The sequence below is a fragment of the Triturus cristatus genome, chromosome 12 (assembly GCF_964204655.1).
Source record: "Triturus cristatus chromosome 12, aTriCri1.1, whole genome shotgun sequence".
Taxonomy (NCBI): domain Eukaryota; kingdom Metazoa; phylum Chordata; class Amphibia; order Caudata; family Salamandridae; genus Triturus; species Triturus cristatus.
The window spans coordinates 712980001-713005195 of record NC_140595.1 but is presented as its reverse complement, the minus strand read 5'-3'; the positions used below and the strand labels follow the sequence as shown (position 1 = coordinate 713005195).

The 25195-nt window shown below is 43.9% G+C and overlaps 2 non-coding genes across 2 annotated transcripts; both read left to right on the top strand.

Annotated features, from left to right (window-relative positions):
- The first annotated feature begins 8750 nt into the window (after positions 1-8750).
- Positions 8751-8824, top strand: TRNAT-AGU (transfer RNA threonine (anticodon AGU)). The gene has a single exon. It is a non-coding gene; the product is annotated as a tRNA-Thr (tRNA).
- Positions 8825-9839: 1015 nt separating this feature from the next.
- On the top strand, positions 9840-9910 carry TRNAG-GCC (transfer RNA glycine (anticodon GCC)). The gene has a single exon. It is a non-coding gene; the product is annotated as a tRNA-Gly (tRNA).
- Positions 9911-25195: the final 15285 nt, after the last annotated feature.

The following is a 25195-nucleotide window of genomic DNA, read 5'->3' as shown; positions in this document are numbered from 1 at the left end:
GGTTAAAAAAAAGGAAACAAGCATTGGCATAGCCAACAGGTCTCGCCTTTGGGACCTTATAAGTGTTTAGCCATGCAACAGTTGCATAACTAAATACTTATAAGGTCCCAAAAGTGAGACCTATTGGATATGCCAAGCGGCCATGCGGCCGCAAAAGTGATCGCGATCAAACATCAAAGCGGAAAGTGAAAGTAATTGCGGTCAAGCACGGCACGCGCGCCCACGCATATGCACTGTAGCTCTAGGCTGGCCTGGTAGCCCTTTTTGGAGCCCTCTCAATAAGTCTCGCCAGACCAGCGCATGCGCTGGGTCAGGCGAGACCTAACAATAGACCCACTGTCTTCAAGTATCTGAGCGCAAGTGGAGTGCTGCATGCGTATGTATGTTTCATAGTACAAGCTTATTTATGTAGATGGTGTGCACAAAAAAGTATTTTTTTTCTTTTTGTCAATGTGGTCCAACACCAGGAAAAAGCACAGTCAAAGCCAAAAGCTCAAGTACCACCATTGAAAGGGGTGACCTATTGGCTTTGTCAATCCATGTTCTCTAAGAAGGGAGATATGTCGTGCTGTGAGGTTCCATTTAAAGTCCTTTCGTTTGGCTCCATGAACCACAAAAAAAGTATAATAAAAACATAAACGACATAAAATACTTTCTTAGGCAAAAGATTTTAAATTCATACCTAAAAAAAAAATCATGTAGTACAGTTGCATCACTCAACTCTAAAAAAAAAAAACCTTTAATGTACCAAGTACTTGAGGACTTTGCAGAATGACATTTTCATATTCAAATCAGAGTGCATACCTAGTTTTTAATGAGCAAGTGCATTTATAAAGAGAAGCAAATTCATAAGATTCAGATCCTATCTTAAAAGGTAATAAGGAGAGGTTTGCTATGTCCCACTCATTAAAAAACCTATGGGGGGCATATTTACAAGGCGGCAATAGAAAATTACCGCCGCTTTTGCGGTCGTTCTCGGCCGAAAAGCGGCGATCATTTTATCGCCTAAATAGCAAGGTCACGCTAACGCGTCAAACCTTGCATTAGCGCACCTATTCTTAACGCCCAGCTTTGCATCTCTAATGAGATGCAAAGTGGGCGTTCCTGACCTGACATGACAGGAGAAATGTCGCTAAGCGACATTTCTCCTATCATCAAGCCCCACGCTATGAAGCATAGCGGCAGGAAAAATAGCGATAACCCCTGTTATCGCTACTTTCCTTACGCCTGCTTCAGGACTGACTTAGCCATGATATCCTATGGAAGGTGGATATCATGGCTAAGTATGTGAGGCTCTATCAACAAGGTAACGCCACATTTCGTGAGATTATCGCTGGGTTTCCAGCGATAATCTCACGTTAGGCAGTTAGCGCTAGGATTTTTATCGCTTTTGAGATAAGCGTTGCTAATAGCACGCTATCTCAGCGATAAAAATCCACGCTAGCCGGCGATAATTATCCTAGCGCTAAGTGCGCTTAGCGATAATTATCGCCGGTTGTTGCTGATATGCCCCTTCATTCTTCTGTCCCACATCGAGGACAAATAGCCAGAGATATAAGTGCTGCATGCGTATGAATGTTTGCATAGTGCAGGCTTATTTATGTAGATGCTGTTCTCAAACAAGTATTTTTTTTTTCCCTTTTTGCCACTGTGGTCCAACACCAGGAAAAATAAACGGCAAAGCCAAAAGATCAGGTAACACAATTGAAAGGGGTGACCTATTTGCTTTGCCAATGCTTTTTCTGTAAGAAGGGAGAGATGCTGTGCGGTTAGGTCGTCATCTGGACCCTGACCCGTAGAATCCTCCAAGGTCCACAGCCAGGTCATTGGATACCCCTTGCACCCCTAGACTGGACAAAAAGTGGGGGGAGGATCAGGGCAATGCAGGACTGGGCAGGATAGCATGGGTGCAGACAAGCTGGCAGAAATGATGCGCAAGAGAGGGAACCTATGGAAGAGTAGAGTCCAACACAAGGACAAGCATCTGAGCCTCCTCCTTCTCAATAGATTGTTGCAAATGTCATATTTTTTTTCACTTTTGTCTTTCACCCACAATACAACACTCCACCAGGATCCCTCTGTGTTCCACATTAAACTTGATGCAAGGTGCAAACTGTGTTTCTGCCCAATTTTAGATCCGGAGTTGGTTGAAAAGAGTATTAGCAGAGAGTTGTTCCTTGTGCAAATCCCTCCAGGGCTATCTGGAAGACTTCTCATGGGGAAGAGATAGAGGAAAAGAGGGCAAATAGGGGAAAGTAGTTTTACCATTCTCTGAAACCAAAACGACGCGCTAACCTCTCTCCTGGCCCGTGAAAGTTAAAGCAGAGAAGGTAAAACCGCCCGGGGAGGCACCGTGACAGCGTGAAAGTTGTATTTTTCTCTGATTGTATTTTTCTTTGTTTTTCCTCTTTATGAGACCGACTATCTTTTGCCGTTTCTTTCTTTTTTTTTTAAAAGGAAACAATTTTGGACTTAATCAATTGAAAATGCCTCCATATTGTCACTATTCTTACAGCAATATCAAAATGTTCATTCTTAAAAAATTAAATAGATTCATAGTACCGCTTCTGTCTTACGCCATTCACGATTATAACATTGCCGACAGTTCTCTCATATTATATACATCTAACTGAATATTAAATACAGCTTTCCTAAAGTGAGGGTAAAATGGAATGAGGGAAAATGAAGGAGAGCCCAAATTTGAACACCGCAGTGCACACTATGAACAGTTCTGTGCAGACTTGAAAGATGTAGCAATAAAAATACGTGCGTACCGAGTGCAGCTACAACTGGCCGGTTAGCTCAGTTGGTTAGAGCGTGGTGCTAATAACGCCAAGGTCGTTCTGTTTTCTGTGAATGGTCCATTAAAAGACTAAAGCTACACACAAATAGACAAACTTCCATTAAAGGAGTGAACCAAAACATGATAACTTGCTGCAGTCCTTAGAAAGAATATGATTTTTTTGTGGTGCTTATGCACGGACAAAGCAAGCCTGCTCCTAGGCATACTCGTGCCTATTGTAGCTGCAAAACATAAAAACTGAAATATTCCAAGATGTGGCTGCAGCGCATAACTAGCATTTGCAATGCAATAGGTCTTGCATTTACGCGAGTTTGAGCTGTTGACATTGTAAATGACAATGCCTTTTATTTTTGTTTTCGTTTTTAAAACATAAAATAAAAGGCATTGTCATTTACAATGCCAACAGCTTAAACCCGCGTACATGCCAGACCAAAGGCGCAACTAGAGCCAAATTTCGGGGGGGGGGCTGAGCAAAAATTTCGGGGGGGGCTGAACTTTAAGCAATAGGCAGAGTTGAGCTGCAGGGGCTCTTAGAAGGGGTGAAACACCAGCGAGGCCTCATTAACATGCAAATGGTCTTTTAAAGACCTGTGAAGTGCTCGGGTGCGGCTGCTTTTTTGCCCGGGAAGGTGTCTCAGCCCGGGCTGCCACACACGACGGGGGGGGGGGGGGGGGCTGAAGCCCTTTGAGTCCAATGGGTGTTGCGCGCCTGTGCCAGACCCATTGCATTGCAAAGGTTTGTTCTCCATGGGGCGATACACACCATGCCACCATACCACCTGAGCCAACCTAGGTATCAGGACGTAAGGGAGGCGTTAGCCCAACTATACAACGTGCAACACGTTAACTTCCAGACCACGGCGTTGACCGTCCGCGTCAGCACGTGGACAAAGCCGAGAAATAACACAGTAGTAAAGTGACGTAACAAGGTACCGCGGACCTTGGTGCAAGTAAGGAATAGGTCCCGTCACCTGGATGACTAGTAAAATAGCCATAACTGAGTTTCAGCGGCTCCCTATAGCCCCTGGTCCCGGTGCCACTGCACCTGCTGCACTCTGGATAGTTATGACCCTGATGAGTAATGAGGGGGCTGGCAAGACAGGAATGTGAGTGCTGCTGAGCGACCCATGGCCTGAAGAACAGATTAATTACATTTACAATGTGTTTCATACAGCACTCACTGTCAGTCCTGCAGCTTCATGCCGCTCTAATTCGTTAAATGTTACTAGCAAGAGAAAAAAAATCCATTAAATAAACATAATTGTTGATGAATGAACACAGCTGTGTAGTGGCCTTAGGAGAAAATCTGAACAAACCCGTCAGAAATTGTGTCTTCAGTATATGTGTGTGTGTTTTCACAACAAATACAAGAAACAGTTCTGCTCGTTTACAAAAGAAAGGGCCATATTATCAAGAAACGGCGTTAAAATTATCGCCGCTTTAGCTGCAGAAAACTGCGGCTAAAGCGGCGATAATGGGCTTGATAATATGCCCTTGAGAATTCCATTAGAAGCTCATGTTCTGGTGTCAACATAGGCTTCTATTGGAATTCTCTGCGGCATATTATCAAGCCCATAATCGCCGCTTTAGCCGCAGTTTTCTGCTGCTAAAGCGGCAATAATTTTAACGCCGTGCTTGATAATATGCCCCAAAGTGTTTATAGTCGATCTAGCATTTCACCTATACGTGTGTTTCCAACTAATAATCTGATATGAAGAAAAATCTACTGGACATTATACCTTGGAGATTTGGTTGTTGATTAGTTACTTTGGGGCACATTTATGTTCCCTGGCGCATCCCTGCAAATCAGCATGGATGCGCCAGGGAAGATGCGTCACGCAAGTTTGCCCTTGCGCCACCGCAGATGGTGCATCATGGCGCAAGGACAAGCAGATATGTGACGCATCTTCCGGCGTAAGGTTGGCGCAGTGCTGAAGTTGCGTCGCAAGCGCGACGCAACTCCAGCACTGTTCCAACCTTTCCTATCCCTAACATGGTGCGTCAAGCCTTACACCTGCTTCAAGCAGGCACAGGGTTTTGACGCATCAGCGTTGGGAAAGAGCCTCAGTGAAATCTTATAGATTTCACTGAGTCACTTTTCAGGGGCTTTCCTGCGACAGAATGCCCCCCCTGAGTTGAAACGCCCACATGAAACCTGACGCAGGTTTCATGTGGCGCAGGGCTTTACACCGTGACGCATCTCCATAGATGCGTCACGATGTAAATGGGGCGCAAAATGGCGCAGGGTTTACGCCGCCGATGCGTCACAAAAGTGACGCAACGGCGGCGTAAAAGTGGCGCAAGTCCGATATAAATTTGCCCCTTTGTGTTTTGAACACAGTTGAAAATTAGTCGTATTTCGGGTGGCCTTACGTAGCCCGAAATATAAAAACCCCTCTTCTGCAAGGTTCAAGTGTAAACCATTTACAACTGGTTAACTGGAACCTTCACTAGAGCAACTATGGATCTATGCTATTAAATCTCCTCCCCTTCTTCTACCTCTTACACTGAAAAGTTAAACGAGAAGCATTGTGGCCAGGAAGACGGAAATACTTTCACCCCAATTAAAATGCAGACAAAGGTTGTTTTTCCTAAACAAAAGTAAAAAAATATACATACATAAATTAGCGACAATCCCAGGTTCCACAGTTACGCACCCCGCTGCGGGAGCAGATGGGCGTTAATATTATACACTGTGGCTCTGCGAGGCGGTTACAGCCACATCCTGCTCCAGAAAAATAAATATTCAAATGAAATCAAAAGGTATCTGGGGCTATAGCACTCCTAAACTAAGGAACGGGGTGGCTGGCGAGAACGGGCTATTTCACTGCCCATGTACTCATAGCCCCGAGCGGTGAGTAGGGGCACATTCCTTTTCGATGACAACTGGATGGCGTGGCCGTGCCCTGCTCATGAAGCCGCACACTGTGGCTGTGTTGCCTCGGCATAGTTTGCATATTCCTCGAGGCCAGCTTTCCCCCGTGGGGATCACATTAACCTTCGTGATGTGGAGTTACATTCCCGGTGATAGGGTGCAGTGGGCCTATGGTTTCCTCTGGCATGCACACAGACGCCCACACCTGGGAACACCCGTAGGGAAGAGCTTACAACAAAATATGGGTTGTTGTATGTCCCCACCCACTTGCTGGAAAAAGAGTTTGTTTGAGACAGAGAAAGTAAAATACAAAAATATTTGCAATTCCATAGGTCTCACATTTAAATGCAAGACCTATGGTATTGCAAACATCCCACTGCCTTTGGCCCGGTTCAAAAAAAGAAAAAGTACACGTTCCGTGTAACAACCAAGTAAAGGGGCCAGTAACCATGGGAGCATACAAATGATAACATGGCCGTACAAAGTAGGGACTAACAAGCCCATTAAGGAATCAAAGACACAAGCCAATGAAAAATGTGGGCAGGGCTTCTTCTCCGTATTCTACGTACAACATATCGCCAGAGCAGGGCTTGCGTGCTAGCTCAGGCGCGACTGAAAAAAGAATGAGTGCAGTGGGGGTGGGATTAGGGACATGTCTGAAAGGAGCAAAATGTTCTATAACTAAGGTGACTGCATATAAAATACTTCTCGAACACCAAAAATTTAAAATACTGCAAAGTAAACTAATCAATGGGAAATGCACTTTTACCCTGTAGACAGCTCAGTTGGTTTAGCGCGATAACTGTAGCTGTCTGAGGCAGTAACAAAAGATTTTGGTGGCCAGCCTTTCATCATTTTAAAGACTTGTCCTGTAATTGTGCCTCCTACCCGCACTGAAGCGCCGCAGGACTCCCATTGTCTTGCGTTTTGGTTTCCCGCTCCTTCAAACCCTCTCAGAGGACAAGCATCTCTCATTCAACCCTCTATAAGCGCTGAACCCAGCTCCTGTGTGTGGCTTGGAGGGAAGGGATGCTTGGAGGGAAGGGATGCAGCTAAGGAGGGCCCCAGCACAACAGGGCTCCAGCGCATGCTCACCTGTTGTAATGCAGCACGTTGCATGTCTTTCATATATTGTCAGGTACGTGTGCCTACATGGGATTCGTTAAACTACAAATTTATATTAGTTTCTGCAATCAATGTTAATGAGCGCTGTCCAGTAGCTTACAATTCCATTTTTACAGATATAATTTCAATTATTTCCATATGAAAAAATCTTCAAAAGAATTCTTAAACATGGTTATATGTATTCAAAAAGTTAAATTTATATTAGCAAAACAATTTGCCAAGGGTACAGAGACAAGTATAAAAAATATTCCATAAAAACACAATGTAGAAGAAGTTTACAATGATTCAATATTACAAACACCTCTTTGTTACAATTGTGAACACCTTCTCAAAACAGTCAAAGGAAAATGTGACCGACTTAACAGACAGCATGTCCTTCAATCCGATAACGCAAGAAATAGGCGTGAAGGTCGACGTTTCAGTCAAATATTGTATATATCCACTAGACCATCTTCAGGACATTTAGTATAGAGATGAATGACCCTTCAAGCGTGATGGGGATAAAATTAAGCTTTATTTTAATGGTCCATAATCAAAAAGAAGTGGGGGCTGCATAGCCTCCCATGTGTGCCAGCAATAACTGCAGATAGTTAGAGAGCAGTAACATTAAATGTGGTCTTTATTTCTTAGCCCTCTTGTCCAAAATAAGCATCAGTCTGTATTTCCACGAGGCTTGATTCAACCGACGTCCAGCTGCCTACACAATCGCATCTTTCATGGCACCGACAGCAGCCCCAACACTGCCAAGAAACAGCTTGAATGTGTTAATGACTACCACAGTGGGGGCTTTGGTATTTATTTCCCCCATTGAGTCTGTTTAAAAGTGCTGATGTGTGCCAACCAGAGGCGTAACTAGAGCCACATTTTGGGGGGCTAATGAACATTTCAGGGGGGGCTAATTCCTCCAGCAATAGGCAGAGTGGAGATGCAGGGGCTCTAAGAAGGGGTGAAAAACAACAAAGTCTTGTCAACATGTAAATGGTCTTTTAAAGACCTGTGAAGTACTTGGGTGCGGCTGCAATAAGACAGACGCCAGATCAGCCAGCCTACAGCAGCTCAGAAACTGTCTGTGTGTGTGCCCAGGAAGCTGTCTCAGCCCAGGCTGACACACATAACGGGGGGGCTGAAGCCCTTTGAGCCCTATGGGCATTGCGCGTCTGGTGCCAACAGTGGGTGGAGGCAAAGAGGGTGATTTGCCCAGGATGAAATAGAAAGCAGACACTAGACTGCAGCAGGTTGCAATTTGCTGCAAAGGATATTCATTCATCACAATAGTGCAATTTGGTGAATATACCACGTGACTGGGCACTTCTTCACTCCTCCTGGTTACACTCAGTCCATGTGTGTTTTTGCCTAACCGCACACTAGTAGCTGTCTCATTAATAGTTGATACTCGCAAACTAGCCAAAACAGAGCAGAAGAAAAAGTGATTGCCCAAGAGCACACAATATGGGCAAATGTACCGCCGGGCTTAAAAACACATTTACGTTTCTTCCAAGTAACAGGCTCCCTGGCGAGAGTGTAAATCTTCTGTCGCTCTCCGTACCGCTCTTGCCTCACAGTTCTGGACATACCTCTCCTTCCCTTTCAGCTGGAGACACCTGACAATCAGCGTTAATCGTCCCTTTGTGTTTTTTTAAAAAACAAAAATATGGGAAAAGGTTTTGCAAAATTCCTAAAGCATGGGAACGCCTTTCCCCATAGGTCCCACCCACTTCGACCTCTGCAGCCAGAAGGACGGGTCATTAAGTGCAGCAGTTTGAGTCTGCTCGTCCTTGTCACAGAGAGCTGTAAGGCGGTCTTTGCTGGGGTGTCTTTATCATATGCTGTAGCTGATCTCCTCGGCGACCTTAAAAACACCTGCAAAGCATATCAAAAGGCTGAAAACGAAGAAAGTGCTCGTTGTGCTCAGCACTGATAGGCATTCTATGACGCTAGGGCTCATGTGGCGCTGTGGCTTAGTTGGTTAAAGCGCCTGTCTAGTAAACAGGAGATCCTGAGTTCGAATCTCAGCAGTGCCTATGCATTTTTTGCTGCCACCAACACCTATTCTGTATCTGGATAATTCGAGCAGGGTGCAAACCTCCTGCTTCTACCATCCATATAACTGTTATTTGGGACCACCATACTTATTTTACCAGAAAGGGCTACTGCACAACACAGTGCTAATCCAATTGCTGCCTTTTTGGCAAAATTGAACCTTCAAGCGATGTTACTATCCATTTATATTTTAATAACCGTGGGTGGGTCACTTCTCTTTCTTAAATCGCATCACTTGTTGCTTCAATTTAGCGCTCGTGTGCACTGATTTGTATGAAAAGAGGTGCAGGGTGAAGGATGTCGCTAGTAAAGTCACAAGGAGAATCCGACTCCAAGACTAGTCTGGAGGCACTTAAACAAGGTTTTAGGGATTTAAAAAAGGTTTTGTGAGACATAAGGTGGAGCAAAGAACCACCATGTTTATTTAATGGGCGGGTGACTGCAAGCGGTAGAATAGTGAAAAAGTTCATTCCGTTTTTTGGATTCGACCGTGTGTTAAAAACACCCGGACATTTTTTAATATGTTTGGTGGAACGGTTTCTTGCGGGAAAAGTCTCTTTCGTCATTTGGACTTCCTACAACTTCCAAACGCGTCTGTCTGTATAATAGTTTTAATTCACTCCGTCGGGAGCAGGAAGCAGGTGGGTTTGTTCGATAGGGTTGACCTCCTATGAGTTAAACCCGACCCAAAGATACTTTTAATGAGATATCCGCCTGCACCCTCTAGCCCGTGCTCTGTTTACCTACGGCATCTGTCTGTTCTTAGTTTATGTAGTGTTGAGACGTTATTGCATATTGTATGAGAGTTTTGTGCATCCTCTGAATATGTGATTTTTATTGTAACTGACAGGTAGGAGCCATGCACCCTCTTTAAGCTAAAGAAGCATCGTGGCTCATTGCCTGCCTTAAATCAAAAAGTACTTACAAAATAATACATCCGTGCCAGTACGTTCCTGTGGTCCACATTGATTTTGCAGAACTTCAGTAAGACAGTAAGCATTGGTGGTTCAGTGGTAGAATTCTCGCCTGCCACGCGGGAGGCCCGGGTTCGATTCCCGGCCAATGCATCTAAATTTTATTCACTAAAAAGTGTATTTTTTCTTCTTTCTTAATATTTCCAAGCATCAACACGTGAAGAACATTACATTCTAAGTCGCTTTAAAATATATGTTTTCTATGTATTTCAACTGAACTGCCTCCTTCAAATGTCTAAAAGCGAAAGCGCGCAACAGCTCCTGCCACGTTTCCAGACCGGTTTGTAAAACACTATTTTTTAGGTCGAGGACTACCGGTCTGCCGAAGGCAGAACCGGAAGTCGGAAGATTTAATGTTAACTAGAGTGGCTATTTAGCCCGCCTCTCTTTTTGCTTCTCCTCCATTGGCTGGCTTCCTAAACGGAGGCCCGCCATTGGAGGAGAGAGCCGTCCCTCCAAATAGGCTCCGTCTTTTTCAGATTCGGGGGCGTGTTCCTTGCTGTTCTTTCCACTTTTTAGCCACGCCCTTTTAGAACAGCAGGAACACGCCCCCGAATCCGAAAAAGTTACGAAGCTTCCAGCCGCCATTGTTTTGCTGTCGTCTGGCCGTGGATTCCCTTGTCTATCGTAACTGCGAGGATGTTTACCTCCTCACTGGGAGCGGGGGCCTTGCGTAGGTCCGGGGCCACCAATCCAGACTCCGCAGATCTCGGGCTTTCCCAAAAAACAAAAATCTCTGTTTCCCCTGGATTCAGCTGGAGACGTTGTCTAGCATCGAGCCTTGAAAAGCCTTCGGATGTAAAGAGAATAAAAGTCCTCTCATTCCTATAGGCTCCGTGCAGGCTGCACCATGCACACGTTGGGCATTATTGATTCGGATGCGCGATAATACCGCCCGGTAAACACCACATGTTGCTGTGGGATCGGCAATTACCGGTGCAGCGTTATTTCCACAAAACATGGGCACTGGGTAAAACCTGGGAGGGCTGAACCTGCTTAAACTGGTAGGAAAGAGGGGACGTGCAGGTCCTGGGGACACAGAGTCTGACAGCACAGATCATCCTTAATCCTAGCTCTACCTGACTTCCGAACCCGTCATGAGTGATCCTCGACACCTCAACATTGCCGACTTCTAGGAGCCCAAGAAGCTATTGGCATCTCCCTGCCTTCAGAGTACCTGGTCCCTGCTGCAGCACTGCCCCATCACCTGTCACTGCCCTTGGACACGGATACCTGTCAGGAGAGTCTCTGTGGAGCGATAAATTGGTCTTAGGTAGTGCTTTATACCACACTTCAGCCTTTATCACGCCCTGAAACTCACAATTGATAGTAGGCTCCTGGGAACCTTCCTCTAGGCTGCATAAGAGACTATATTTTCGGTAACTTCATGTTAAACTTGTTACGCAAAACTTCTGAAATTATATTACGCCACCTTGCTTAATTACACACCATTCCCAGCAAAAATGCAACATCAGCTCACAGGCAAATGCAAGAAAACACGAGAGGCTGCTCTTTCCATCACTTACGTTGTTGTGCTGTGTTTGCATTTTGCATCATTTTACAGCATTTTTGTAAATGTTCACCTAATTTTGCAAAACAAATTACACAGATTTCTCACACTGCTAATTACCAACCTAATAAGAATGAAAGGCTAGTTGGCCCTGCTAGTATTCAGGCTTCTTACCCGAGATCACAGAACACTTCAGTAGCAAGCATTTATTTCGCTGAGCCATCTTGAAAGCTTCAGATGCCCTCGGTGGAGGGGACTTGTGTATACTGTGCTGAGCTGATGTGGGGGAGGAGGGGGGGGGGGGGGGTTCAGCCCTCTGAGCGCGGTGACGGAGGAGCACAAAGGCGTTGCAGCTTCTTAAGCAATGGGTTCCTCTCTGCTTTTAAGCAAAAACCCTTTATTTAAGTGTATCGCGACACGTGATAACCCGTATTTACATACCATTCCTCGACGTCACAACAACCTTTCCTTAGGAGAGGAATCCCGTTTGTAGGGTCGCCATGCTCAAATTACACCCCCACCCCCTCGCCTTCTCCTCCCAGCTACCGTCTTTCGAGTAGAAATCCTGGCATAGCTTCACCGTCTTAAATTATGAAGTGGCGTTTGTCTCCGAGAAATATGCACTCCCATATATATGTCTGGATATTGTACACGATGTATGCGTCCTGCCAATAACTTGTGCATTCTGTATGATGGGTGCTCAGATTGTGTCGAGGCCCACCGTCCTCTCCCAGTTTGCGGTGGGAGAGGGATTTAACATATCAAAGCTCTCCGCTCTGCTTCTTGTATGTGTATACCTGAGGTTGGTGTACTGTATACAAACATATATATAAGTAGCGTCATAGAAGCTGTGTGTGGTGTTGCAGGCCACACTACGACACGGGACTGTCCTGTAATTTCCAGTATAGTTAAGCGTATATGTGTGTGTTTTTACAACTCAAGTGTTCTCAAACGTGCATTTATTCACTGAGAAAACTGAAGTCAAAGGGGATTTAACACTTAGCGGGCGTACTTTGGGTCGTATTTTGTTATGCATTTTTGTGCTCTGAAAGGGGGATTACAGCATTGTAGGTTTAATCGCCAATGTTATACATTGCCTAGTATGATATTGTATTTATTTACGACAGTATAGTCATGGGAGTATGTGTGGGAGTTGAGCAGGGGGGCTATAAGGTTAGGGTAGAAACTCAACTTGTACATTTCTTCTTTTGAAGTTTTTCATCTTTCACCACCATTGACCACCCCCTTTTCAACCACATGCAATGTTGGGGCTGTATTGTGGGTGTACATGTAATTGAGGGGTATATATTTTAAGATTGCGGTGTGTCTAAGAAGATAGCACAACTTTTAATCTGGGTTTGTGGATCGATTTTCGTTGTCTTTTGTGTTCCATGGAGTAAATTTGATTTTGAATCACGTCATAATCTGTGACCTACATTTTTAGATGGTAGATGCAATACCTGGGCCTGCAAGGGGGTGACATGCTTAGTTTGTTGATGTGCTCAGTGTGATTTTCACTAGCACTGGACAAAGTCTAATTTTAGGACCAAACATAAGTCGTTTCCTCTGTTTTGGTAGTATATCTGTCTAACTAGAGCCCACTGTGGTGAGGGCTTTGCCCAGGTTACATTTGCTGATGTCTTTTGAGTTTGGTGTTGGCGGGCACTAAAGTAGGCGGATGTTTGCATCCAAAATAAGTTGTTGCCCGTATGCCAGTGTGAGTCATGACTTTAGAGCTGCCAAGGTGCTCAGCGCGTGCAGCATGTTTGTGATTACCTTCCATGCAGTTTGCCATATCTAATGTTCGCAAACATTCCTAAATCACCAATTCACTCTCTCTATCTCACTACCTCACTCTCTCTCTCTCTCAAATACACTAAGTCACTTACACTCACTCTTTCACTACCTCACTCTATCTCACTTCTTCACTACATCACACTCTGTTTCTATCTTAATACCTCACAACATCCCTCATTACCTCACTCTCTTTCACTACCTCAATCTTTCTCTCTCACTACCTCACAACATCACTCACTGTTTCTATCTCACTACGTCAAAAAATACCTCTCACTCACTCACTCTTTCACTACCTCACACTCTATCTACCTCACTCTCTCTCACTACATAATTCTCTATACATCACTACTCCCCTCTATCTATATCACTACCTCACTATCTCACTACTTCTCTCTCTAAAAAGATCACTACCTCACTCTCTCACTACCTCACTGCTAATGCAATAGGTATCACATATGCAAAAAAGCTAATGCCAATAGAAATGACAATGCCATTTATTTAGAGATACAAAAATGATAAAAAAAACAATGAGCAATACCAATAGCTCTACCTATAATATTGCCGAGACCATTGCATTGTAAATGCTTGTTATTTCTGCGATTTAGTGACCTAAGATCTGTGGACCCCTCTCTTGCACATTCAGCGCGGTAGAGCAGTGAGGTTGAAACCGCGTGCTTCTCCTCACCATAGTCTCTCAACTTTCAACTGCACCCCTAGATGGGTGCAAAGAAAGCCTCATGGAGGTTTGGTAAACAAACAGTTAACAGAACAATGGTGACTGTGGACGTCGAAAGTACAGCATTCATGAAATAATGGTTTGGTCTTACTCTGAAGCAACGAAACAACTTTTTATCACCATCATTCTGTTTAAATCAGAGAGCGAAATACTTTATGTGAAACTGCCAAGAATGCCCTCCATATTCCAAGAATGGCCTCTATTTAGCAATGGCCACAATTGATATGATTTCTAAAGCTAAAGATGGCAACTACATGACAGACAGGTCAGGATAATTCTCTGCACAGCACATGCTCTTTTCTGACACACAAAGGAAGCAAGTGTGCTATTTAAATAACTAGGGGCATATTCTCAAGGAGTTAACAGCGAGATAACGGCACTTTATCGCAACCAAAGTCGTGATAAATGTATCACCCTGTGGAAATATGGATTTTTCTGATCAGTTATGTCCCCTATCTTGGACCCCAACGGTTCCATGTATGAATCACAAGTACATGTATGTTCCCTCCAGTTCTAGTTATGAAGACGCAAACACATGTGCGTCCACCGCCAACATGTCCTTTGTCAGACCCGCCATGAAAAGGCCGGATATTCCATTCCTAAGTATGAAAGGCCACCGGCTTTATATGGTTCACTTATGCCATTTTACAGTCCAGGCAAGTAGGCCCTGATTCTGTCATCGAACTCTTCTTGCCTTCTGCCTCTGAAAGCTCTAGTCTGAGCCTGCAACCGTGACCATGAACTTTGCCTCATTCTCTGCGCGGCTCACGAAGCCTGACATCAGCTTGCTGCCTGCCAAGAACTGTATTTCACCTTCGAAATTATCTGCTCCGTTCCCTGCCCGATGCATTCCTGTCTAGTAGTTTAAGTAAACATTCTTCCAGCTACCGAGCAAAGGGCCCGGCTTCTCTGTCCTCATGCAAGTAATTCATAGCCCTGTTACCATGGAAGGTTTCTGCCCCTTGCATCTCATATAGACACTTAGACACTTAGACGCTTGTGCACGCACACACAGTCAGTATAGAATAGATTTTGTCCAAGAGTCCTTCCTTTGTGGATAACATAGTTCTTTAAACATAGGATGTTAGATATGATTTGGGATTAGGTTGACTTGACCCTCCAGACTTCTTGTCTCCACATGTAGAGCTAAATGTCAAGCCCCCTTCACCCCCTAGTTGCACGTCAATCACACGTCATGCTGCTGCGCACGCATCTATACCAAGTATAATCTTATAGATCCACCTATATATGACATCATAACCAATTATGTTCCTTTTTACTCCTCATTACGCCCATTTTCGGTTACGCAGGTGAATCGTCATTTTCCTTATCAATTGTTACGCCTACCGCATTCGCTTCATTGTATTGTATGTTCTATAAAAGTCATTTCTTGTTAATAATGTATGTACTTCACTTCCTGAACCTTCGTGGTGACGGAACTTGGAGCAACCGATTATAATCGTTCATTGGAATAAAGCCCATTCCGAACCTCTAATACCACGGATTCTGCCTCTTATTTACTGAGCTATTTTATTATGTTTCTGTATCAAATTAAGTCCCGGTAATTAAATTATTTACCACATGAATGGCGCCCGAACAGGGACACTTTCTCATCTCACGCGCCGGTGGTGCGTTGCAGGCCCGGTCTCCTGCCACAGCTGGACGGACAATAACGCGTACCAGCAGGATTTCCTGTATCTCCCTCCGGTCAAGCGGGGGCGACTGAGGCTGCGATCAACACCCAGACGAGGCGGTGAGAAGTGCGAAGTATCCCGACCAGAGCCTAGCTGAGAGAGCAAGATCCGAGGTATACAGAGGCCCACCAGTTTCCGAAGTCCCAAGTCGAGTCCAGTCTCCGCAGTGTTCGAGTCGAGTCCAGTCCGGTTCAAGTTCAGTCCAGTTTCCGAGGCCTTCCGTTTCCGAGCTACCCGGTGAGTACCATTACTGGGGAGGCTTTCTGACGTGCACATAGTTTGTGCCGGTCAAGACGGGTTTGGGTACACAAATCCGGTCTGCACTGTTTCAGCAGTGTATCTGTACTGTTTAGCAGTATATCAAGTATATAATTCAGTTAATGTCGAGTATTATGTTTAGTGATTTAAGTTTTCCTTAGATCATCATCATTATTGATTGTTCAGGTAAATGTTAAATGTTAAATGTTTTAAGTACGTTCTGCATATTGTGGTATGAATGACTGTTCATTATCGTGGTTACTGTATTAAGTTTTGTTTTAAATCAAGTATCAGATTAGTTCTCAATATGCCGCTCTTTTCAAAATTAAGACAGATCACAACAAGAAAAGGGGTACTCGAAGAAGCCGTTCCTATTCCTCCTAGGGACACTCCAGGGTACTTCATGTATCATAAACATGGCTTAGACGCTATATTATTTCTTGATTTATGGGTAGACTACACCAAGGAATTACCAGAAAGTCAGAGGTGGCCCGCAGCGGGGACCTGGGATGCAGAGTGCATCATGAAAGTCGAGGAAGAGTTATGGAAAAGGAAAGTCAGACAGTCACAGAAAGATGCCGTTGAGTTATGGCGTAAAGAATCTCATAGACGTACAGAAAAAGCACTCCGACAGGAAGAGAAGAATAAAGAGAGTTCATATAAAGTTCGAGAAAATCTATTAATTGAAGAAGGTATCCGAGTAAAATCAGAACAAGTAGACAGACAAAGAAATGCCCTTATGAATGGTATGTATCCCCTTCTGGCCGAAGGATTACCTAAGGCTACTCCAGAGATACCGAAAGACTTGCCAACCCCATTATTTCCGATAAAGGTACATCCTAAGGGGCATCCTAGAACCGCAGAAGATGTTTTTCTTTCCTCATATTTAGATGACGCAGCTCCCGAGTATGCTAATTCCGCCCCACATAGACCGCCTGTCAGGGAGGTTCAACGCCAAGATCCGGTACCCGTATCTCTACAGCAACGAGTTCCGGCAAGCACATCTGTTTCTACATCTGTCCCTGCAGATACTACTATAGCTGTGTCCACACCTATAGTTGCTGTATCGCGTTCAACAAATCCTTTCACGCCCGACACCCCAGACGGGGCTACGGGAGGTACTAGCAACACTTTTTCTACGCCGCCCAGAATAAATAAACGTACTTTTCAAGAGTCAGGACATTCACGTACCCCCAAACTCATAAACGCCCGCACGCTTAAGGAACTTCTTGTAGATTGTAGATATGACCCTGTGCCCGGCAAAGAGGACGAAATGACCCTGGCATCATTACGTATCAGACGAGCCGCGGTGTATCTAGGGAAGTTACCAGGAATGACTGCGCATCTAGATAATATATATCATTTTGTTCAAACAGGGCGAGATTCTGAATGTATTAACAGAGCTATGGAATACCAGAAAGTGGAGATACAGGGGGAACTGTTACGTTTCCTCATAAATTGTGTGATCAAAAATCAAGACCGACCAGGGGTAGACCCGGAAGCAATGCAAATTCTTACCAGATGGAGTCAGAATATATCAGAAGGAAGACATGATAAGCAGAATTGTATAATAGCCATGTGCCGAAAAATCCGAAAAGAAATAGAACGCCTACACGAAGAAAGATTAGCGGTAGACCAGTTCGAACAAAGCGAGGAAGAAGGATCAGGACTGCCCACAGGACAGTCAGACACTATAGCCTATGTAGGTAGAGGAAGATCTTGTAATAGTAATAGATGTCTTATTGACCCGATACGTCCGATATATCCAGACAATAACAGGAGTTTCCCAACACCCATAGTCCATATAAGGTCTAACGAGCATTCGTTCCAAGCAGCTGACAAATTACTCCGAGAACGAAGGGGTTATCATTTTCTCGATTCTATGGATGAACAAGAATTAGCCAGGTCAGCTGTCCATTGGGTTGACAGTCCCGGAAAATACAGTGATGATACAGTAGCACGCACATTTTTGAATCTCACCCCAGATGAACAGCGTTTAGCTGGGATTTATATGATTCAACAACTCCTTATACTATATCAGAGTCAGCATTCGGACCCTGGTCCCTTACCTGATATATTGACTGAATTACTCATGAATAGATGGAGAGGTTCAGGTACTAAATTAATTAAAGAAATACTAGAATCAAGAAAGCAATACATTCTTTTTGTATGTTCAGAACATGTTTCACTACCCATTAAGGAAAGAACCACGTATTACATGGACAGACAGAATCCCTTACGAGAAGTGCACCCAATAAAGGGCGAGGACAATGAGTTTAAACGCGTATTTGTATACACGCCCATATCAAAAATAGAATTGTTAGAAATGAAGAAAGTGGTACCCAGTCATGACAAAGATCCAGCGGGTTTTCACCGAGAAATTAAAGACATGTTACTCATGGGAGAGTATACCTATCCCGACATTATGACAATATTAAAGGTATTAATGCCTGCTGGCATTTATGAGAAACTCAGGGAAAAAGAGTGGGAGGTAGGAGACCAAAAGATAGAATGGTCAGTATTAGAAGCAGAAGAAAAGGCCCGAACTGCAGGAGCAGGACTTGGGGATAAAACTAAAGCACTACCAGGTTTATTAGTACAGGTACTGCCACGTTTATTAACTACGAAAAAGGAAGATTGGGGTACAATTTCAGCCTGTAAACAGAAGCAAGATGAAGACACTAGTGATTACTATGCCCGATTTGAAAAATGTTTTGGTATAAATAGTGGCATAAAAGCAAGTAGCGAATCATACCCACATCTGTTTGTAACAAAATTAGTAGAAAATGCCCTGCCCCAAGTAAAGAATAGAGTATTAAAATTCGAGAGTACCTGGCAAGGTAACACTCCATCACAAATGTTACAAATGTTACAGTACCATCACAATAGAATTAGAGAGGAACAAGAACATGAACACAGACGCATGAAAGACACAAAAATGAAAATGCTAGTTTCTCAGACAGTTCCAGCTGAAGGACATAAAAAGGGTATGACACATTCCGGTGATTCAGCAGGACCTGTAAAAGGGACATGCAATTATTGTAAAAAGCCAGGTCATTACGTACACGATTGTCCAGTTTTGAAACATAATATCGCCATAGGTAATACAAAAGAAAGACCACGGCCACCTAGACAGGATCAGAATGAACAAGGAGCTCCGCAGCACGCACAGTCCATGCCAGCTCCACCACAGTCTGTACAGTTTGTGCCAGCTGCACCAGCGCTGCCCGTTGCTGCCACACAAACCACGACACGACAACTGTACCAGACCGCACAGTATGACTATCCTGATTACCAACGATACGCATGAACCAGCCTAGAGAGGGAAGTTGACTTACCCCTTATCGAGATCCCTGTAGATCAAGAAGGACCTTATGTACATAGTGAATTGTTAGGCCAAGACAGAAAATTTTTACTCGATACAGGGGCAAGTCGAACGACCATAAAACGTAGTGAAGTTCCAGGGGCACCCCTCTCAGGCTCTCAGAATATCTCCCTTGGTTTTTCAGGAAAACCTATTGTTAATGAAGTGTCACAACCTCTTCCACTTACGATAGGACCTTTGACCCGAACTACCGATTTATTGCTTACTAAATCATGTCCAGAAAATCTGTTAGGAATAAAAACACTGAAAGCTCTAGGAGCCATAATATGTTGTTCTCCGGAAGGAGTAAGATTGTTTTTACGTGATTTTAAAGGTCACTATGTATCTAGAGACATGGATCCCCGACTGCAGACTTTACCTACACATCTATGGGCACAAGGCCCTACTGATGTTGGTTGCATGAATATTACACCATATCGAGTCACACTAAAGGCAGGAGTGGTACTACCACGAATGCGACAATACAAGTTACCCCCAGATGCTGTAGTGGCTTTGCTGCAAATCATTGACGAGCTCATTGCCCAAGGAGTGGTTGTGGAAACAGACTCCAATGTATGTAATTCACCAATAATTCCGATTCTTAAACGAACAGATCCAAAGGCCCTGCCAGTATATCGATTGGTTATTGATCTGCGCGAATTAAACAAGTGCATTGTGCCACAATTCCCTGTGGTCCCTGATATCTCGTCATTATTGACAGCCATTGATTCCGAAGCAACATTCTTTACTGTAATTGATCTTAAAAACGCCTTTTTCAGCGTCCCAATAGATCCGGAAAGTCAATATTTGTTCGGATTTAGTTTAAATGGACGTAGCTTTAAATTCTCACGCGCACCTCAAGGATTTACAGAAAGCCCCAGCATCTATAGCCAAGCACTGAAACGAGAACTTGACAGTATCCACATGCCAGTTAACACTGCCTTGCTTCAATATGTCGATGATCTGTTGATCACCGCTAGAAGCGAACCCGAATGTGAGAAAGCATCACTGACAGTTTTACAATTTCTAGCTGAAAAGGGACACAAGGTGTCCCCTTCTAAGCTGCAATTCTGTGTCCAGCGAGTTATTTATCTTGGACACTCGCTGTCCAAGGAGGGAAGGCAGCTTACACCCGACCGCATTCAGTTAATAGCTAACATGCAAATACCCAAGACACAAAAGGAGGTGCGGGCTTTCATAGGCCTCACTTCATACTGTAGACAGTGGATCCCTCAATATGCATTTCTAGCAAAATCGCTCATTCAGTTGACAACACAGGAGGCAGCCACATCGACTGTTCTCCCTTGGACTCAGGAACATACACAAGCTTTTGAAAGCCTAAAGAAAGCTTTATGTCAAGCACCTGTTTTAGCAACGCCATGTTACAGAAAACAGTTTACACTCTTTGTTACAGAGCGCGAAGGTACTGCCTTGTCAGTACTCACACAGGAACAAGCAGGAGCACACAAACCATGTGCTTATTTTTCTAGTACATTAGATCCAGTAGCTCAGGCTCTTCCTGCGTGCCTGAAATCAGTGGCAGCGACAGCTTTAGCAATACGACAAAGCGATGCCATAGTGTTAGGACATCCATTGACAGTTCAAGTACCACATGCGGTAGAGGTTCTTGTAAATAGAACGCAAACACAACACTTGACTATAGCGCAACTTACAGGGTACGAACTTACATTGTTCCAGCCACATATAGAAATCAGACGCTGTAACACATTGAATCCTGCCACACTTTTGCCAGTAATCGGAACAGACCCACTAGCCCATGACTGTATTGAAGTTATTACTATAACGACGAAACCCAGACAAGACTTAACCGATGTCCCATTGTCAGATCCAGACCTGACATTGTATGTAGATGGTTCATGTATGAGAACAAATACAGGAGAGTTAGTGGCTGCTTACGCAGTCACAACAGATACTGAAGTCATTGAAACAAATCATATAAATACTTTGTCCGCTCAAGCAGCAGAGCTCGTCGCTCTGACACAAGCCTGTATTCAAGCCACAAGTAAAAAAGTCAACATATACACTGATTCACGTTATGCATTCGGAGTTGTACATGACTTCGGCGTGCTGTGGCGAGAGAGAGGTTATTTAACTTCCCACGGTGCCCACATTCAACACGGACCCCTCATTCATGCTTTATTAGATGCGATACATCTACCGACTACAATATCAATTATGAAATGTAAAGCTCATACGAAAGTCACTGATATCATTTCTCAAGGCAATGATCTAGCCGACAGAACAGCTAAACAGACTGCTCAAACTCAAACATCCGACATGACAAAGACAATAGTCCAGACGCCAACACATTGTATGACGGTTAAAGATCCTACTCTTGATGTAATTGATATACAGACACATGCTACATCAGAAGAAATAAAGAAATGGACTGAATTAGGAGGGATCCAAACGGATCAAGGATGGATTATGAAGGAAAAGTCTGTGTGGTTCCTTCCTGATTCAATGGTCCAAGTTATAATTAACACTATACATAGTCCAGCACATCTAGGAGAAAAAGCTATGCTAGATAGCATTCAACACATTTGGTTCAATAAACATTTACGAGCAGCAGCCAAACAAAAGGTCCGTACCTGTATGATCTGTTGCCAGTTCAACCCAGGAAAAAGCGTTCCCGTAGAACAGGGTGGATTTCATCCTCCTGATCACCCTTTTGAAGTCCTCCAGATGGATTATATCCAGATGGAACGATGTCGAGGATTCAAATACGTTCTCGTAGTTGTTTGTGCTCTTTCCCGTTGGACGGAGGCATACCCGGTTTCAGATTACACTGCCCCGACTACTGCCAAACAGTTGGTTCGAGAATTCTTCCCACGATACGGTTTACCACGTGTTGTTCACTCAGATAACGGCCAGCCGTTCTCATCCGAATTAATGAAACATGTTTCACTTTTGTTAGGCTATCAGTGGAAATTCCACTGTGTCCGACACCCTGAGGCAGCAGGTCTCGTAGAAAGACATAATCAGACCCTGAAAATTAGATTGTCCAAAATATGCAGGGAGAAAGGTGTCGACTGGGTAGTAGCACTACCAGTTGCACTCTTTTACACAAGAATGGTAGCACACTCTCGAACAGGGCTATCCCCGTATGAAGTGATCTTCGGCAGACCACCAAATATGTGGGGGACGCCTATGCCACGAAAAATAACTGATATTGACTGTAATATGCTGACAGATTACTTAGCTTCCTTGATGTCTGCACTACAATCTTGTCGTTCACAGGTAGCTGCAACCTTTCCCGACAACACTGAGGTGAAACCCCTTGACGTAGTTCCGGGGGACCTCGTTCTTGTGAGGAATTTCGACCGAAAGACTCAGCTGGAGCCCAGGTGGAGATCACCCAAATTGGTCCTACTCACCACAAGGACAGCCGTGAAGATCGAAGGCAGAAAAGGATGGATTCATTCAAGTCATATCAAGAAATTTCATGGACTGAAATCAGATGTGAATAGCACACCTTGTGTGTCTTCACCCATTGACTCAAAACTTCCTTTTGTGGAAAAAAGTGACTCCGAACTTTATAAATTAAAGCTCAGGCCCAATCAGTCGAGCAATTTGATTGTTTAAGTCCTCTCCAAGGTGAAGCGGTTGAATTGTCTCTGACATGTATCCCTTGGACCTGAATAGAGAAAGCACGCGAAAAATGTTGAAGCGACATGCGTACTGTAAATCATTGCGTAGCCATTGCATAGTGACGTTATTAATTTTGTTTTTCTCAAGTTTTTTAATAATTACTGCAAGTATGTTGTTGCACATATATTATCCTATTCCTAGACATGTTTACAATGTTACTGCTGAACATTCTTTTAGTGAATTACCTCCGCTTGAATTGTCATACAGATTTGCGCTGCGCAATAACACTTTTATTAGTATGTTACATCATTCCCATCAGGTTAGCAATGCTACAAATTGTTGGATATGTGGCCGACTCCCTCCCTATCAGAATTATAAAGGAATTTTACCTCTCTTTCCATACCCGTTCACACACAACGGCTCCTGTGGAGCATGGTTTAGTTTAATTAATTCTCTAGATTCGAATTCTGCAGTTTATCAAGATAACTGGGTATGGGGAAATTTGAACTTAATTTTACTTAAGGTCTGCTACCCCAACAAGGAGGGACTTCCCCAGAGAACAGGAACTGATCTAGAAAACGAAGTGTATGGATTAGGTAATTTCACGCTTAATCTTATGATCATAAATGTCGAATCCGAAGCTACTCCAATTTTGCCCGCTATGTCAATATTTCCAGTAAAGGGTGAACTATGTGTAAGGAAAAATGGTTCCATACATATGGGCCATAGTAAATGCACCACTGAAGTAGAATTTAGTGATCAAGGCAAGTCTACGTTTAGAGCTTCCCGCCATTCCTATTTTATATGTGGTCAGACGGCATATGTACGTTTGCCTCTAGATTGGGATGGTACTTGCTATATTGGATTCCTTTTGCCACCTGTTTTTCTAGCTCCTCCTGATTATCACAGAAATATTCATTTAGTAAATAGTAGAGTAAGGAGAGATCTCCCAATAGTCGATTACACTGAAACAGCATGGGAAAAATACACAGATTTCAATAAAGGTCTCTTTCCCTATATAGGTACTGTTACTAATAGTAAGCTGATACGTAGATTAACTAGAACCCTTGAAGCAGTAGTGAATGAAACTATTTCCGCTTTAGGCAATTTAACAGAAGAGCAGTCTGCTATGCGGATTGTTGTGCTTCAAAATCGTCTTGTCCTTGACGTCATCCTGGCTGATAGGGGCGGAGCTTGTAGGGTCATCGGATCAAGCTGTTGCATTTTCATACCAGAAAATTCGCCATCTGTATATAAGGCCATAACTCGCCTTCATAAGATTGTAAGCCAGATACACCAGAACCCAGGCACCTGGACTTGGTCCGGTTGGTTTTGGAGTATATTATCTACCTTTGGATGGAAGGTCCTATCTTTCCTAGGTATTGGCCTTCTCATACTATTCAGTTGCTGTCTATGTCTACAATGTGGACCAGCGATCTGTGGTCTGTGTGCCACATCGTGTATTCCACCACCAAGAATTCATTCGTCACGGAAGAAGAAAGAAGAACAAATGATGTTATATGAACAGATCAATGGATTGATGAAGATTGATATCTCTTAACGGGCAAGTAGGGGACAAGGAGGGAATGTGGAAATATGGATTTTTCTGATCAGTTATGTCCCCTATCTTGGACCCCAACGGTTCCATGTATGAATCACAAGTACATGTATGTTCCCTCCAGTTCTAGTTATGAAGACGCAAACACATGTGCGTCCACCGCCAACATGTCCTTTGTCAGACCCGCCATGAAAAGGCCGGATATTCCATTCCTAAGTATGAAAGGCCACCGGCTTTATATGGTTCACTTATGCCATTTTACAGTCCAGGCAAGTAGGCCCTGATTCTGTCATCGAACTCTTCTTGCCTTCTGCCTCTGAAAGCTCTAGTCTGAGCCTGCAACCGTGACCATGAACTTTGCCTCATTCTCTGAGCGGCTCACGAAGCCTGACATCAGCTTGCTGCCTGCCAAGAACTGTATTTCACCTTCGAAATTATCTGCTCCGTTCCCTGCCCGATGCATTCCTGTCTAGTAGTTTAAGTAAACATTCTTCCAGCTACCGAGCAAAGGGCCCGGCTTCTCTGTCCTCATGCAAGTAATTCATAGCCCTGTTACCATGGAAGGTTTCTGCCCCTTGCATCTCATATAGACACTTAGACACTTAGACGCTTGTGCACGCACACACAGTCAGTATAGAATAGATTTTGTCCAAGAGTCCTTCCTTTGTGGATAACATAGTTCTTTAAACATAGGATGTTAGATATGATTTGGGATTAGGTTGACTTGACCCTCCAGACTTCTTGTCTCCACATGTAGAGCTAAATGTCAAGCCCCCTTCACCCCCTAGTTGCACGTCAATCACACGTCATGCTGCTGCGCACGCATCTATACCAAGTATAATCTTATAG